This window comes from Balaenoptera borealis (assembly GCF_965194805.1).
Source record: "Balaenoptera borealis genome assembly, chromosome: 6".
Classification (NCBI taxonomy): Eukaryota; Metazoa; Chordata; class Mammalia; order Artiodactyla; family Balaenopteridae; genus Balaenoptera; species Balaenoptera borealis.
In genome coordinates, this window is record NC_138863.1 from 70,344,371 (window position 1) to 70,361,450 (window position 17,080).

Sequence of the window (17,080 nt, forward strand, 5' to 3'; positions counted from 1 at the left end):
ATGGTTTCAATTGCATAGGGCCAGAGTTAGTCTTTGGAAAATTCTTCCAAATCTTTCAGGTAATACATGCAAAAAGCTTTATAGAAGTTTTAAATTTTAAGACAACTCTGAAAATTTTCATGAAATTGTAAATAAGTTGTAACGATGAAAAAACCTTTCTAGACTATCATTAATAAAAATAAATTTAATTAATCATGATAAAGACAGAATTAATTTTCCATATTCTCAACAGAAAATAATATTTCAAAATCCTTGACATTAAAGGTCAATAATGTAGGGGGAAAATATTACAGAGGTATGTCAGGAAGTTATATTACAGAGGTATATCAGGAAGTTATTTAAAATATTATGCTGTTTCTCCAAATGGTATGATTTTGTGCTATTTATCAGTTTCCAAATAAGTATTTGTTTTGATTTTTCTCATTATAAATAAATATTCACCTTTGTACATAATTTGAATTCAAATTTTGAATTCTTTCTCTTTAGAGAACCCTCAAAATTGCATAAGCTTCAGGCCCCACAAAGCCTACGTCTGTCCCTAATACGACCTATGTGTGGGCAGCTCCCAATTTTCTATCTCCAGCTCAAACCTCTTTCCCAAACTCCGAACTGGCATACCCATCTGCTTACCGGACACCTCCACTGCATGTCTAAAAGACATCTCAAAATCAACAGGTTCAGGACTAAACTCCTAATCTTCCCCAGCCCAACCCCCTCCAATAAACTGCTCCCTCCCAATCTTGTCCGTCTCAGTTGATGATAAAACATTTTTCTAGTTGCTCAGAACAAAAACCTTGGAATCACTTTAGACTTCTCTTTTTCTCTTAAGCCTACGACCAATCCATCAGAAACTCTGTTGGATCAACTTTCAAAATATATCCAAAATTTGTCTGCTTATTATTTCACTTCACTGCACTGGTCAGGGCCACATGACACCCAACCTGAATTACTGCATTAGCCTCCAGACAGGTCTTCTTGAGTCTACTTTAGCCCCTACAATCTGTCTTAAACACAGCAGCCAGTGTGGCCCTCTGAAAAGACAAGTCAGATTATGTCATTCTTCAGCTAAACCTTCTAATGTTACCCTATTTCACTCAAAGAAAAGGCCAAGGTTTCCCTAATGCTCTATGAGGTCCTCTGCGATCTGCATGTCTCATTCCTGTCATCTCTTCTATCTCCTCTCCTGCTGGTCTCCCCATCACTCCACTTCACTCTAGCCATACTGGCTTCCTTGGCATTCCCACTGCCACCCAGGAACTTTCCATAATAAGTTTTTTACTTATTATGCTTAGTGTTTAATTTCTAGCTTCTCCCAAAAGTTTTTAAATTTCAGAACAGCAGCGATTTTTAACTTGTTCACTGATGTATCCCAAGTATCTAGAACAGTGCTTGATAGTTCTTGGTGCCTAATAAATTTTTATTGCGTATATAAATCTTCACACAGAGATGATACTTTAAGTAAAATACATAGACAATAGATGTAATGATGCATTATGCTACTAAATACACTAAGAGACTTAAGAATGGAAACAAAGCTAATGGCCACAAATTTCATAGCAACAATACTGAAATTGCCACAATTTAGGGCTATGAAAGTACAGAGAAAATATTTTCATGTTTCTGTATGGGTAGAGACTTATAAAGCAAAGAAAACTGGAACCTGGGTTAAAGGACAAGCTTTGGAAGTTAAAGGTTGACTGAATAGATAGAGACCTTCAAAGAGATATAGATACTTATCACCCAGATTTATACATTTTTCATTTCAAAAGATAATAAAGCCCCAGAGCTACCGGTTTGTATTCCAAAGGGTTTAACTGGGGACCTTCCCCTTGTCTTCCCTGCTATTTGTTTACATAAGGGAGAAAAGATTCCCCTGCCTCTCAAGGTGGAAAGGAGACAGCTATATAGCAGTTCCTATATAAATTCCCAGATTCATGATTTTGGGGCTCCCTTCCCGTGCATATAACCTCCAAGTTCTCATCACATTACCCTGAAGGGGAAGAATGGGGCATGGAGAAGCAATGTGGTTATTGCTGTAAGAAATAATAACAGTTCTCCTTTGATCCAGAAACCTCATCCTTGCTTTTAGGACAAATTAAATAAATATATGTATTAAAAATGTATCAATATGTTTAGGAGATTTTCTACAAAGATTATATGAGATAATATAACTGGTATAAAATATTGAACATGGCGCCTGTCACATGATAGACACTCACACTTGTGTTAGTTCCCTTCCCCCTTCATGCTGTTTACCTTCAGAGGCTTAAAGAAGAATGAAGGCAAAATAAAATTTCCTGTCCTATTTCATTGTCTTCCTGCTTTTCTATACATTGCCAACTTTTCTAAGCCCAACTATAATAACCCTGGCCTAAGGAATTAGAGAATCACCTTAGATCCTGTGGAAAACAGTATACAAATAACATTTCCAGGTTAAGGTTATCATAAAATTTACCTACAATATTATATCCAAAATTTAATAGATGACACTTAAGAACATAAAGAATTCAAGAAACAATGATAAATGTCATGGTTCTGAAATGAATTGACAATTATTAAACCTAACTGGAATTATTTTTCAAGATTATATAGGGAACAATTTTTATTTTATAGTAAATAAAGACCAAAAGTTTAGTTTAAAGAAGGAATCTTTTCAAATGAGCATTTCTTAAATTAGTCAAAGTGGTCAACAAGAATTAACTTTATATCATATTTTTAAAAACCCAAAATTAATAAAAATACAGATAATTTAGATATGAACATATTTTGAATAAGTGAGAATGGAACAATGTGCTGTTAAGAGAAAAGACTTTTTTGAAAGAAGCACGGAATCTTAGAATTTATTCAGAATTTACCTGTATGTCAGTTGAGGGAAAATACAGTTTCCCCAGTAGAAAAACAAAGGGTTCATTAAAGGTAATACTGCTTTCTGAACACAAATCTTGCTAACAAATCCTGGATTTTTTGACACAAATTGTGTGGAACTATCTTGTCGAGTAGGTCCAGAATTATTGTAAGTATTTTTATTGTATAAGAAATACCAGTACTGAAACAACACTTTATGTAGCTGTGGTCATAGTATACTGTTTACAAAATGCAGTGAGGAAAGAGATGCATTTGGGGATGGAAAGGAATCTTACTATGATTAATAATAATAGTAATTAACTACTCTCCTTTATTTAGCTGGCAGGGAAGGGGTCAAGCTATCTACTCTTGAAGAGAACTGTGTGTTTTTTCTGTGAGATGAATATACACAGCTGGTGCATAATTACTGAGTTGCTACAGCCATTTATTTAGACGTGTCAATCATGGGAAAAGGTCAAGTACATTAAGCCAAATAAGCATGTGATCTTTAATTCCATGGAGACTCTAACAGAGTCAGAAAACACAACAAGGCATCATTTATCATAACATATCAAAGAACTCTAAGTCCAAGAGAAATTCTCTGCTGAGGGACAGCAATGGAGAGAAAGAAAAGAGACCTAGAGGGTGTAAGTGAGCGTATGTGTGCATTGCAAAGAGATACTATTAGGCTACTTACTGCACTGTTGTTTCTTGTGTTATTTTGCTGAAAGAATAAAAAAGTCACACCAATGCCGGTCATAGTCACCTGACCCTAGGGCCGTATTTTTAATTATTACAAAACAAAGGGCCACATGACTGTGACTATTCTATACAGAAAATAAAAGTCTTAAAAGTACTAAAGTTGTTCATCAAAGGAACCATAGTTCTGAGATTTACTAGTTTAGAAGATACTGTGGCATATTTTAAAAAATACTATTTCTTATAAGTTTATAACACTATCTTGAGCAAAACATAGTAACTAAATTACTGTGTATCTTGCAATAGCAGTGTTATCTTTCATCTTAGAGCACAATAAGCCTCAACATTTCTTGATTAAATGAATGAATCCTAATAATATATATCTTCTAAGAAAAAAAAGAAAAGACAGTAGAATTCCCCATTTTTATAGGCTGTAAGACAGCTCGATGTTGGATGTGTACAGTGCTCAAAGGGAGGCTAATACAAATTAGTCAAGAAACAGGATAATAAGAAATGCTTATAGGATATGATCCCTGCACTTAAAATAAGATAGCCATTCAGTTGCTCAAAAATCAAGTTCAACAAAGAAAACAGCATGAAATGATACAAATAAGAAGCAGAAAACAATAACAATCTGCATTAAAGCTAATGTTCTTGTGTTGTATCAGGCATTAAATGCTGTAGGAGTTCATAAATAGAGTGAAATCAAAGATAACCTGGGCAATTAAGGAAGGTTTCAGGGAGAAGGACTTGAGTTGAGTCTTAAACAAAATAGGTTTTGGATTAGCAGAGGAGTGGGAAATCTAGAAAAAGAAGATAATGTGCACAAAAACAGAAGAACAATTTTGGGTGATAATCTGAGGTGTATGTTAGAGCAGGGGAAAAATAAGGTGAGATAGAGCATGTATTTTTATAATCACAAAAGCTTGCAATTTCACTATTATTTTAAAACATTTATGTTTTGTTGCTTTTACAAGGAAGAGGGAGAAAAGACATCAACATATGTTCTGGGATACTTTTAAAAAATGAATGCAAAAGACAACGTGGTACTCCCCATCTCCTCAACCTCATTTTAATTAAATTATGATTTCTGAACAGGCCTGCCACTTTGGTTCAGGGAAATAGGTAGAAAATAAGCAAAAATTTAAAACTGTAAAATTTTCCAGATTTAGTTTTGCCTTGTATTAATCTGAAAGACACATATAGAAAGTGGCTCATTCTGGAAACTGTGGTAATTAAGGACAGAAGGGTTGCTTGGAAAAGCTGAAGACTTGTTGAGGAGAAAAACAGATTTCCATGAAGACAGTTGATGGAATTCAACTGTGAAACTGAAGGAATGAAACAATTAAAACATCTGAAAGCAAAGATGGAAAATACTTGGCATTTCTGCATAGATGTTTACAAATAATAGTGTTGCAGATTTTTTAATGGCCACAATATTTTAGCAGCTTCTCCCATCAAATGGTAGAATCTATTCTTCTAACCCTTGAACCCCGGCTTGATCTTTGGGACATTAGCACATGTGATACAAAGACTTAGAGAGAGCTTGTGCCCTGGTTCTTCCCTCTACTGCTTCTCGGGACTTTTGTGCCACCATGTAATCAGATGTATCAAATCTATCTAATTTTATCACATACAATTGCCAGTATACATTCTCTTAGCACCTTACATTTCCTAATAAAATTTTCAAAATTTTGATTAAATAGCTAATTGTATAATCAGGTAATAATGCCTATGATAGGCTCTATAGGCAGTAATATGGTCTGTCTAATCATGTTCACATTCCCAGTACCTGGCATATTAAAAGGTCAATAAGTGTTGAATAAATAAATGAATGACAACAAATCCAAACTCTTTTTTACTCATTTTATGCTGGAGTAGGCTGGAAAATTCAAAAACTGGCTCAGAGAAGGAGAGAGAACTTTGAGGAAGATAGGATTTGTATTGGCAAGTGAAAAATAGATAGCATGCCTTGTGAAGGGAGGCACAGGCACACAGAGGGTCCAGAGATACGTGTACCTTGTTTTTATCGGGAAGTAAACAGAATTTTTATTTCCTTAAACATCCATAGTTTAATGAATGCTTTATTTAGTAAATGCTTTATTCATTGCTCATGAATAAACATGCATTTATACTGCTATAGAAACAACATTTCTTTTTTTTTTTTACATTTTACAGGAAATTTTAGATGAAGACAATGACTTTACCTGACAGCAGCTGTGTGCTGGAACTGGCTTACACCAGTTCGCCAGAGCTAGTTCTGCACATCTCTTCCTAACTCTGTGTACAGTGAAAACACTTCAGCGATGTGAAAGCAGCCATGAAAATTGGCATATGCTACAAATCAAGGCTATGGAGACAGCAGGGAGGAGAGAGGCAAGGAGGGTTATCAGAACACCACTGCCTGGTACCTGGTGGGTACATAAAGATGGAACTTCCTACTTTTTAAGTTGTTGACAATTTTATATACCCATAAATAATCTGATCAATTTACCTTAATAAGGCTGAGTTCACTTTCTAGAAAGATCCACTTGTGCAGTTCTGTAATTATGTGGATATTTAGTAAGTACCCACTTCTGAGTAAAGAGGATAAAATAATTATTTGGGTCAATGCAAAACCACAGAGCTAAGATGAGGTTGAAAAGTGAAATTAAGGGGCATCCATTTTCATCCTCTCATTTACATAGAATCCTAAGAGCCTCTTAGGAAGAAGGGAAGCTGAACCTAAATCCCTTTGCTTTGAGATTTAAAATTATTAAATCATTTCTGAAGGAGTATAGTGCCCTAAATGAAGACAAGCAGGAATGGATAACAGCCCCCCACTTCCACTCCCCATTAAGAAGAAACATCATTGATGGGAGGAGGGTCTGGACCCTTTTCCAAACTCAACAGCAGCCACTAGATTACTGTGTGTGTCTGTGTGTGTGTGTGTGTGTGTCTGATTTTAATGGCCCATTATGTGACTTATGCTAACAGCCTTTCTGACAAAGTCACTTTGGTACTAAGGAGCTTACTCTGAGTGGGGAAAGGAGATGCATGTTTGCCCTTACAATAAGGGAAATAAAAAACTTGAAGTATAACACTTAAGGCTCAAGGCAGGTTTTGGTATGTATGTATGTGGAGGAGGAGGTTGTGTAGCTGACTGGATAAACATGTGCAGATAAACCAGGAAGGATCAACAGCTTTAATGGACAGGGCCTTGTATCAAATGATAGTGGGAAGTCACAAACTCCAGTGCAACTTGCGTCATCCCAACTCCCTGGATGCCACCAGACTTCTAATTGGTGGTAGAAGATACTGAGAATAATAGGCTAAGCTCTCCAGGGTTAAAAACTTGTTGAAATCAACCATGAGGGGCATATCTAGTTTGTAAGGTCCATATTTTTGTCTCTTTTTTTTTCACTGCAGTATTACTAGTACCTGGAGTAGTGTCTGACACTTAATAATAGGCATTAAATAGAGTTGGAGGAATGAATGAATTAATGAATCTGAAGTCCCATTAATTCTCACTGAGGGTGGCAATAGGTTAGAGATATTAAGGACTGATTAAACTATTTAATCTAAGTAACCCTATGGAACCTTGGAAGAAGAACCCCAGGAGAAATGCCATACTTTCAGAATATCCAGGCAGGTGGTTCCTCTGGGTTATTATATTGTTAATGTTAACCAAATATGACCTAACTTTATATCTCAAGATGATAAAGCCAGACATACCCTTTCCATTAAAAAATTTATATCTGGTGATATTTTTTGCCACATCTACTCTACTTCAAATTTCTTTCTTCCTCAAGAAAGGTAAAGAATAAGTTTCTGTACCTTTCAAGAGGCATGAATCATTAATATGACATTTTTTAAACCATTTATACAGAGCGAGCAGTCCTTTTCAAATTCAAAACTAATGAACTTTTCTTGTCAGAGAACTGAAAAACTTAAAGGTATTTAAATACTAAGCAAAGTTAACAAGAAATTTAAATTTTAAAGCATACTCTAGAAGTTCACTTAAAGATCACAGAATTTAGAGATGGAAAATTCTTCAGAGAGCACTTGATTGAGACCTCTCATTTTCACATGTGAAATAAACAGTAGTTGAAGAAGTTATCCCAATATTTCTAAAACTAAACATTTCTAAGTAGTCGTATCCAATAGGGAAATTTTAACAACTTAGTTTATTTTCCTCATACACAACTCTACTATTTCTGTGTAACATAAAATGATGGTATATTTCATCTTCCATATAACCATCTTTCAAATACTCTAAGTTAGCAGTCATGTTCTTTCTACATATTCCTTTAGCATTTTCCTCAACTAATATTTGTATAGTATGACCTCTACTTTAGTAATATTCATCTTCTTCAGTGTGCCTACCTTAGGCTTATTCATTGTGTGGAAGTCCACAAGACACATATGGAACATTTTGGATACATCCATATGGACTCCTACAGCACTTACAGGTGGAAATAACATTCCAGGAAGTGAATCATCCAGAGAGAGAATGAAGAATAAGAGGGAAAAAAATCAAGGATAGATATAGAGAGAAACCAACAGTTAAAAGATAGATGAGAATTGTCACAGGTTTGAAGAAATAGATGGAACTTCTCATATTATGTCAATGGGAGTATAAAACATAGATCAAAATTTTTAACTCTATAACTTTTTGACCCAGCAATCCTCCTGAGAATCATATCAGTAAAGTGCACAAGAACGCATATATGATAATTCATAGCAGCTTTGTTTAAAAGAGATAAATGAGAAATAAAATGTCCATTGTAAAGGGATTGGTTAAATAAAGCACGGTACAATCATGCAATGAAATACTAAGCATAATTAAAATGGACAATATCAATATTAACATGGAATGATGTTGATTTTTTTAATGAAAAGAGAGTAGTTGAAAAGATTAAAAATTGTTCCATAATTTTACTTATATGTAATTTAGTTATAATTACATCTGTTTATGATACATAATTAAATTATATTCTTTTATAATATTAATTCTGTTCAGAAATATTAATTGTATTTCTTCTAAACAGTAGGTTTTGGGGGTTGTTTTGTTTGCCTTCTTTATACTTTATACTTTTTTATATTTCTTGGATTTTTCTAACTCAAAATAATTTTTTGTTTTAAAATAGTTTTAAAACAATAAAATGATTTTAATTTTGGAAAAAAAACATAGAAATGTCAGGCAGAGTAAGAGGGGCCAGTGGATAAAATAGAAAAAAATACCAAGGAAGACTACCTGAGACGAGAAGCCAAGGGAGGGGTATGAGAGAAGAGAAGGAAGATCTAAAAACAAAGGTATAGTCAAAAGTTTTAAAAGCAACTGAGACTTCAAAAGGGCTGACAACAGGGGATCACTATACTTGGCAATTAAGAGCACTTTTTAAATAGAATGCATATTAATAAACCTTAAGAGAATATTAAAGTGAGATAGCATGAGAGAAATAGTATTTCAACTTAGTAAACATGACTTTCATTTTCACGATCAGTACTGTTAACTGCATTGGTGTTGCAGACATTATACTTTTGTATTAATCACTGTGATATCATAAAATGCTTTCCTGCCATATTGTCATCTAATTACAAAACAGCAATTTATCATTACATGAAAAAAATTGAGTTATGCAAAGGAAAAAATAGGTATGATTGTAAATAATTTAGCTAGATATTAGAAATCCTTTTTCTAATAAGACTGTAATACTTTTTTCACAGATGCTCCAAAGGTAATTTAGAAGCAGTTTTGAAAGTAGTCAAAAAAGAATATTCATAGTCAAGATATGGAAGCAATCTAAATGTCTGTCAACAGATGAATGGATAAAGAACACATGGTGCGTATATATATATGTATATACATATATATAATGTATAATATATATAATGAAATATTACTCAGCCATAATAAAGAATGAAGTTCTGCCATCTGTAGCAACATGGATGGATGAAACTAGAGAGCATTTTGCTTAATGAAATAAGTGAGAGAAAGACAAACACTATGTTATCATTTATGTGTGGAATCTAAAAAATAAAACAAATGAATATATATAACAAAACAGAAACAGACTCACAGGTATAGGGGACAAACTAGTGGTTACCAGCAGGGAGAGGGAAGAGGGAAGGGGCAAGATAGCGGTACAGGATTAAGAGATACAAACACTATGTATAAAATAGATAAACAACAAGGATACATTGTACAGCCCAGGGAAACATAGCCACTATTTTGTAATAACATTAAATGGAGTATAATCTATAAAAATATTGAGTCACTATGTTTTATACACCTGAAACTAATACTGTAAACCAGCTATACTTCAATAAAAAAAGGATATTCATAATGTTCCTTCTGCAGAGACAAGACAAAAGCTTAATTTACCAGCAGAAAATTAAAATTTTACTTTCTTTTAATCATGATTTCAATCATTTTGGTTTTCTATATTATCTTCCCACCTGAAGCTCTCATTAGGGGTAGAAATGATAGAGAAAGAAAGGAAAAAGAATTAGATTTTTTCATTGTGCTTTCAGCAGTTCTGACAAACTAAGAGCAGTAGGGATGACTAGGCAGCCAGGAAAGAGGGACGACAGAATGGGGTAGTGAACAATGTCACCGGGAGAAAATATAAAAGAGAGCATTCCAAAAAGTAACCTCAGAATACCGGTACACCAAATCACTTAATTCTATTAAGTTCCAGTGATGCTAGTACTGATAAAATTATAGGTGTGTGTAATCCAGAAAATCAAGAATATCACCTCTTTCAACTACTATTTAAAACTTGTTCAGTATTATCAGTATTTATCTCAATGGATATTTAAACGTAAACATTTATGTGCCGGGTGGCCACTGTTACTTTTCCCCAAGGAGGTCTAGAACTCAAGTGCCCTACTGACAGCACCAGTATGTAAACCACTTAGGAGAATAAAAAATATAAAACATATTTTGTTCAGTGCTTATATACCATTAGCACTTAATTAATATTGGTGAATGATGATGACGTCACAAGAAAAGCCCTAATTGACTGGTAGCCCACCCCTGCTTCTATTGTGAGGAGATAACCTGTGGAGGCTATGATCACATGCAGCCCAGGAGCTTTAAAGTAGGATAGCTCTAGGGGAAAGATTAGCAGCTGAAATAGAGATTTAAGAATTTAATCAAGAAGTAGACTAAGTTGATCTCCTTCACAATGTCACCTTCATAGTATGATTCTCATACTATTAAACTGTGTAACTAAATAATCAACGCACTTAAGTCTCAGACGTCTGGAAAACTCAAAACAAAAGTATAGTGTTAATATAAACCTACAGAGTACATATTAAGAAGCTTTGGCCATTTGTGGTTTGTCTTCAAAGTATTAAATATTTTCGAAGAAAAATATAGAAGGATTAAAGGAATAAATTCTTTGCTGTAAAATACCCTCTTTTAATATTTATAGGATTATATTTAATGTAATGAAAAGGAATTTCTTTTCATCTATCTCTAAAATAGCAATTGATTGAAAATGTTACATATACACACACAAATATACAGTTCTCCTTATTCACAAAGGATATGTCTTAGGTCACATTACATAGCAAATACCTCAAATATTGTACTGTGCCTTTGATAGGTAGAGAGTAGTAGTAAATAGAGCCAGATTTATAAGAAACGATGAGGGAGATGAAGAATATGGGCTCTTATTCTAAAATCATCTGCCTGAAAACAGACATCCTAAACTAGGGATGGAAAATATATGATGAGGACCCCTAAATTAAGAAAACATACATTGCAGGATTTCTTAGCCACATATACACATTAGAATATTTGTTACTATACTCATGCAAACACATGTCTATAACTACTTGCAAATGGTCTAATAAACCAAATTTAGAAAACTTTAGATCTTTCAAATTTACAATACACTCTAAAAGCAGACTGTAAATAACTAGCAAGTTACCACTCACTTTAAATAGACAAAATATCATTAATAAATTTATATATCAAAATAAATTGATGTGGGTCACATACAAAAATCATGTGAAACAATTAATATGAAGAAACATGGAACATAATATATAGCTCACCTGAGAGTTAATTTTAGGAATAAAAGTAATTCCATTATTACAGACTGTTAAAAAACATTCTCTTATTTGGTTCTTATTTTTAGGATACCCTGGAGAAAAATAGAACAATTCATTATGAAATGTGCATAGGTGGCAAAGATAGTCAATTAGGGAATAAAATTTACTACTGGCTACTTTTTCTGGAATCTTCAGTATTAGTCTATCTGCCTAATTCCCATCCTCAAATATCCAAAGTGTTTGGCAGGCAGAATGTACAATTTTAAATGGATCCTATGTAATTAATTAACTTCACTAATTATTACCAATGGACCAAATACCACTTAGAATTGCTGTATCAAGTGACATTGAGCCTGTATCAACAATACTAAATTGCACAAAAGTTAACAACCCATAATAGCAGGAAAAACAGTTCTTTCTTTCAAATAAAGGACATTTGGAACACGGAAACAATAAGATTATTCATTCTGTGGTGCAGCAGAGACAAGAATTTAAAATAAGAGAACATGAGGTTATTATTAAAACTAGTCTCCAGTGGGACAGGCCTTTCCTTTTGTGGAAATGAATCTGTCTAATGGGAATTTACTAACCATAAAATTTTTCAAATATTTGCAAAATTATTTGGAAAACTATTGTGATAGGGGTACTAACTATCGAATTCATTATTGCTTTATAGGATAGTCTCAACTTTTTAAAAACAGTCATGATTAAGTGAGTAAATATGCCCCAGTCTTCCAGTTAATAAACATCTTGCCCCATTCAGTCACCTAAAAAACAAGGCTCCACATTATGTTTACTTCTATAACATAGTTGTTAAAAGCCCAGACCCTTGTGAGTTTGAATCCCTGCTCTTACACTTGCTAGTCATGGCCTGGGCAAGTCAATCTTTTGTGCTTTAGTTTCCTTATCTATAAGATGGAGATGATAATAGTACTTAGTACAACAAGCTTAGTAACTTCAAAAATTAATTCATTCTCCATTATTTGACCTACCTCATGCAAATGTTTAAACTTCATCTCTAGTCACTCTTTACCCCCATGCACACAATCCCAATGTGTTAGCCACACCATATTTGCCATTCCCAGAATATAATGGATCCTTCCTTCTTTGCCTTCAGAACTCTCATTCATCCTTCTAAGCCCATCTCTGTCTCTGTGAAGCCAACTTTTGTTTCTCTCAGCAGAATTCATTTTTTCCTTCTAATGGCAATTTTTGGAGATAAAAGATCAGAAAGAAAAAGATCTAAGCCTAATTTTTGGCTTTTTCTTTATTTTTTCAAATTATTTTCTACTTTGGTTTCAGAATAGTGCATCATAATTATAGGATCAGCACTTACTATCTTCTGTTTTTTAGTGAAAAACACTTTTGACATTACAATGATTATGATCAGAAAAGCATTTTAGTAATCTTAAGAGCTCAGGAATGCATTGGGTGAAATGAAGAAAGTGGGAGGGTATTATCATTAATAAAATTATGTTGTATGATAGCTTTGTGCTAGGTATTTTACTTACAGTATTTCTGGACTTTAGGTCCATGATATATTAAGTGGTCCCCAAAAGAAATAAACTAGTAAACCAAAATTTTTTATCTCAAATAAAATGAGCAAAAATATCAAGACAGAGGTATAATTTTCTCTATTAAATTCCTGACTTAAAAGTATTTTACTCTCTGCTAAAAGCAATAGAGAATAAAGAAAATGTCTTTTTAATTTAATTCATAGCCAAGATTTAAATATTAGTTTAACTTTTCCATTAAAGTTTTAAATTTATGAATTCCTGAATATCAGATTAAAATGTAACTAGATTTATTTATCTTAGTACAGTGCAACATAATTAGAAACTCCTGTATTTACATGTTAAATATTTGAAAGCTAATTCAATATTTGATGAGTGTTGATTATGCACCTAATTACAGTATATAAACTTAACTTCTTACATGATTAGTGATATATTATTGAATTATATATAAATGAGATTCAATGCAACACATTTTTTAGTACCTATCTAGTTTAAGAAAAACTGCTGGACCGATACCATGGTAGAATGCAAATACGTATAAGACAAAGATTTGTCCCTCAACAAGCTTATAATCAAATAAGAATGATAAGAAATATATACATAATAATAATATAAGAAATGATGTAAATTCAGAAAGAGAGATCTGGAGGAGGAAGATAATTATTCTGCCAGGAGGGATCAGGTAAGGCTAATGGATGGGCAGAATGGACATTCTATTCTTTGTGGAGAAGATGAGAAGGTACCAATTTGGTATGGAGCAACAAAAAGGTTTTGAACACAAGATTTTTAATAATATTCTTGCGGTTTTACTGAATCTTCCATGTTCTCAGACTGTAGAAAAATAGCAGGTATTATTTTAGAAATATGTGCTAAATGCATGGAAAACAAACAGTCTCTCTCTCACTAAAGAAGTTCTTTATATATCAGTGATTTGGGGGAAACTTTAACCTGTAAGGAGTAATGCAAGCTATAACAAATGTAAAGTTAGATAACAAAGGAATATGAAGGATAAAAGTGCAGGCATTCTACACCATATACAGAAATTAACTCAAAATGGGTCAAAGACCTAAATGTAAGACCCAAAACTATAAATTAGAAGGAAACATAGGGAAAAGCTTTATGACATTGGATTTGGCAAGGATTTCCTGGAAATAACACCAAAAGCATAGGCAACAAAAGTAAAACCAGACAAATTGGACTATATCAAAAAATTAAAATTTTCTGCATATCAAAGAACATAGTCAACAGAGCAAAAAGGCAACCTACAGAATGGGAGAAAATATTTGCAAATCATATATACCTGATAAGGAGTTAATATCTAGAATACATAAAGAACTCCTACAACTGAACAACACATAAAAAAATCCAGTTAAACAATGCACGAAGGACTTGAATAGACATTTCTCCAAAGATGATATACAAATGGCCAACATGCAAATGAGAAAATGTTCAATATCACTAATTATTAGGAAAATGCAAATCAAAACCTGACACCCATTAGGATGGCTACTATCAAGAAAACCTGGAAAACTGCAAGTGTTAGTGAGGATGTGAAGAAATTGGAACCCTTGCGCAGTGTTGGTAGGAATGTAAAATTGTGCATCTTCTATGAAAAACAGTATGTCAGTTTCTCTAAAAATTAAAAATAGAATGACCCTATGATCCAGCAATCCCACTTATGGGTATATACTCAAAAGAATTGAAAGCAGGGTCTTGAAGCAATATTTGCACAATCATGCTCATAACAGCACTAGCCAAACAGCACAGCAGTATTTCACAATTGCTTCCAAAAGATGGAAGCAATCATGTCCATCGATAGATGAATGGATAAACAAAATGTATATACATGCAATGGATATCATGCCGCCTTAAAAAGGAAAGTAATTTCTAACACTACAGCATTGATACAACTTCATGACATTATGCTAAGTGAAATAAGTCAGTCACAAAAGGACAAACACTGCATGATTTCACTTCTGTGAGGTATCTAGCATAGTCAAATTCATAGAAACAGAAGATAGAATGGTGTTTGCCAGGGGGAGAAGGAAATGGGGAGTTGTTGTTACAGAGTTTCAGTTTTCCAAGATGAAAAAGTTCTGACACTGCTTACACAACATTGTAAATATATTTAACACTATTGAACTGTACACTTAGAATTGGCTATGATGATAAATTTTATGTTATGAATTTTTTACCACAAAAAAATTTTTTTTTAATTTTTTAAAAAAAGCAATCCAGTTGTTTGACAGAATATTCTTGACTGGAAATCGATCCGCTCAGTCAAAATGGCTAAAATAATAGCATATCATCTTCAGCTACTGAATTTTCTTCTCTTTGTTATCATCTAATTATTAATAAGACATACCATTTTTAGCAACTTATTAATTTGCTCTTATACCTGCAGAAAATATAACAATGGTCATATCTGAAAAAATAAAATATTCATTAAATTTTTTAAAAGTTCAGGCATCCATTCTGAGAAAAGCTGGACACCGCTGAACAATGAAGAGAGAATGGAGGTGTTTAAGAATAACTGAACTCCCTAACTATCCCTGTCCCCCACCCTTTCCCCTGGTAACCATAAATTCGTTTCCTAAGTCTGTCTGTCTCTGTTTTGTAAATAAGTTCATTTGTATCATTTTTTTAGATTCCCCGCATATAAGTGATAAGGGAGTTTCGGATTGACATGTACACACTGCTATACTTAAAATGGATAATCAACAAGGACCTACTGTAGAGCACAGGGAACTCTGCTCAATAAAAAAAAAAAAAGAACTGAAGAGGCACTTGGTTATTTTTATTAGGCCCATGTGGAAACTGACCCCACCCATCCATCCACCACCCTTACCCTCAGTAATGCCACCTTTCTCTCTGGCGCTCTCCCACTTACCCACGTTATATTATATTATGCTACCAGTTGATGTTTTCCTGAACCGTGACATCCACCTCATTGCCCCTGCGTTATTTTCCGATTCAGGGTAATCAATCTGGGAACCACTAACAGATGTATTAACTCTCTGTGTGCATCACAACAGAATCCCCCACGGCATCCTCAAATGCTGGAATGTTTATCTACTTAACATGATCTGGGAGCAGAACAAATATTAAGAAAGTCAACATAAATAAGGTTTTTCTTATTTTCTTTCAAAATTCTAAAATGTTGCCTTTGCATTCTGTGATGTTAACTTCAATCACCAGTGACTAAGTCACAGTTATTCACTTCTGGGATTAAAATACCCACTATAGACATCAGCAAACAGAACAAAATCTAATTTATCCAACTGTGTTTTGCCAACCAGAAATCTCTTTTAACAAGCATTGTACACTGTTATGTGTATTCCCAGTAAAAAGAAATGTATGTAATACATGTTGATACAACAATTAAAGTGACTGTATTAAATCTTATTTTTGTATTATGTATTTTCCATTCAAAGGGACCATTTAGTATTTTCCTGTAATTATTTATAAATTACTGTTAACTGCTAATTATCTGTGTGTGGATTATCAATCACAATCTTTAAACACAAGATGATGTTTCACTGGAATTGAGTATATTTTTACACTAAGTTCTTGATTTATTAGGTTTTCTTGTGTGAGTTTAGTGAATATAAGCATAGCTTAAGTCATGGTATGACATAAGTAGGACAGTAGCTATGCTGCTTTTCAAATCTAAAGAAAAATTCGCTTTATATTAGACATTACTGGGTTAGATTTTTCAAGTTTCTGCTTCCTTTAATTTGTGTAATGAATATGGATAGCATGCAAATTACTACGCCTGCCCAGTAAGTATAACCTTTCCAGACCTTGGGTGCTTTCTGTGCATCAAGCAAAATGTCAAACACAGAGTGGGTATAGTTGTTGAAAGTTGTCTCTAAATAGTATGTTAACTCTTCTGTTATTTAATTGTTGTAACTAAATATAAGACCCAATAATAATGAATTTAACCGTAATTTAAGTGGCTACAATTCTTAAGG

General features: G+C 33.4%; 1 protein-coding gene across 11 annotated transcripts in view; it reads right to left on the reverse strand.

The window, feature by feature from the left end:
* The window catches only part of SLC4A10 (solute carrier family 4 member 10), a 301,412-nt gene that overhangs the window by 166,470 nt on the left and 117,862 nt on the right, over positions 1-17,080 (reverse strand). The window lies entirely within an intron of this gene.